Here is a 2,212-nt window from a genome sequence, read left to right on the forward strand (position 1 = left end):
TATTATCACCTACTGGTTATTACGTACAGAGCTTATGATTTAGTCTTTTGATAAGAGTCTCCTTTACAACTAAACATGCATGTTGAGGAACCACAGTTTTTATCTAGAAGATGAGGTCAACTCTGCAATCTGAGTTCTCACAAAAGTTACTTGTTTACCTGCTAGCAGTTAGTTGCTTAACCTACTGTTAAATCTCTTTGCTACAATCTTCAAATAAGTAGAAAAAATAAGAGCTTGGATATTTTACTCATTTTGCATTTGTATTTTGGAAATCAATCATTGAATTTCTGCTAGAGAGAAAATACATCAGATATCAATAAAGCAAATTGGTGTTCCTTTTATCGTCATGGCAATGTAACTAGATAAAAACAGCTGAGCCTATGCCTGAGATATCTATTACGGGTTGTACAAAGTCACACTTTTTGCAGGTACATTCGTCAGCTCCATTAAGGGATCCAATGTGGCATCCTTTATCTTTGCAATGCTCTCGACATGAGCTCGAGTCACCATCATGAGGGCATCTTTCACATCTGCAGAGGTTACTATTTGGAATGTGCCGTGAACCTTCGCACAAAACTTGAGCTTGACATAGATATTCACAAGGTAAACACGTGCACGAGAAGTAGTAGCATCTTTTTATTTCACCATCGCCACATGTGATCTGCTCGTCACAATCAGATGTAGTTTCACAATTAATACGCATGGAATCCACTAAAATTAAACAGTAGACCGTAAGTATCAAAACTGAAATATCCACACATTGTGATTCACAACTTAAGCATTGGCAGACATTGTCAATAGAACTTCTTGTCTCACAGTCACTACATGTTATCAGCTTTTCACAATCCAAAGAATTGTCACATGACAATGATGCATCAACTAAATTTTTTTTATAAAATATGAGTATCAGCTCTCTCTAATACCTCTGAATCACAGAGATTTACCTAGTTGCTTGTCATTTACAACTTTTAGTTTTTTATTTGCTAGTGTATTATTGTTAAAGAGCATTTTAAGCAGATTATTGTGTAACAAGCATTTTGAAAAAAACACCCTTACAGAGCATTTAAAATTAGTTGAAATTATTCCTGACATATAAAAATAAGAAGTTAGCAAGCCAAAGCTTCCAAGACAAAATCCTGGCAAATTATAAGAAAAGGCGGTCAAGGCCAACTCTTTTTATGGCAATAAAGGTGCAAAGATTGTGTCGGTAAGTCCTTTATAATTTTGGTTCGATACAAGAACAAATACTTGTCTGCGTTATCCTGTGTAAATACATATACAATGAAAATTTGCACTTGCTAGACACTATTTTTAATAAAAAAATCATTTATAATACATTATCAATTTTGTTATAATTAAATAGAAATTGTTATAGGAAAAAAATTATCTATAAAACAAAACCAACCTTTTGGATTAAAATAAGTAACTTTTGATTTTACACAGAACTTTAATCAAGTTAGTTAAAAGTAGTGTATTTTTTGGACTAAAGTTTTGGTTTCTACGTGCATAACAGGTAATAGAACTATCCAAACGCACTTTGATTAAATTGTATCTTATTTGCAAATTTTAAATACTAAAATTTTAGTTTCAAATATTTAAATTAATTTATGGATTACACAATTATGTATTATTTACTATTATTATTATTAATTATTATCAAATATACAATTATATATCAGTTACTACTAACCTTTTGTTGAGAAGAGTTGTATCGCCAGAATAGCACTGATATAAAGAGCGCACTTCATCTCTCTTGTTTGTTTGTCTGCTGACTACAACTGAAATTATAGAGCATTGCTTATTTAAAATATTTATTATTATTAAACAGCTTTCAAAAATAAAAAAGTGAAATAGAGAACAATTTTTTTAAAGCAAGTTCTTGCTTATTTATACGCTGAGTACACAAGTTTTATCATACCTGACTTCGAATGTTCTCACATGAGATGGACTATACATTTCAGTGTTTGTGTTTATATTTGATTGTTAACCAATCACACGCAGTTTAAGACACTAGAGCTTTAAAGTTGATTCAACCAATAGGATAAAGATAAATGGAATGTTGGGAGTGTTTTCAGTGTCACTAGTCAACAGGTGGCTGGTATTAGATGCTCGCTCAACCGAAGTGTATCTTTTACATGCTATTGGTTTTGTTTTACACTTCCTTAATAGTTTCTATTTAAATATCGACGATGCTTGTTTTAGTCGATGTTTT

The 2,212-nt window shown here is 31.6% G+C and overlaps 1 long non-coding RNA gene across 1 annotated transcript; it reads right to left on the minus strand.

The window, feature by feature from the left end:
• Positions 1–245: 245 nt before the first annotated feature.
• On the minus strand, positions 246–1,936 carry LOC137396911 (uncharacterized). Its single transcript, XR_010978655.1, has 3 exons — positions 1,919–1,936; positions 1,691–1,778; positions 246–711 (listed from the first exon to the last, which is right to left on the minus strand). It is a non-coding gene; the product is annotated as an uncharacterized lncRNA (long non-coding RNA).
• Positions 1,937–2,212: the final 276 nt, after the last annotated feature.

Source organism: Watersipora subatra, chromosome 5 (assembly GCF_963576615.1).
Source record: "Watersipora subatra chromosome 5, tzWatSuba1.1, whole genome shotgun sequence".
Lineage (NCBI taxonomy): Eukaryota > Metazoa > Bryozoa > Gymnolaemata > Cheilostomatida > Watersiporidae > Watersipora > Watersipora subatra.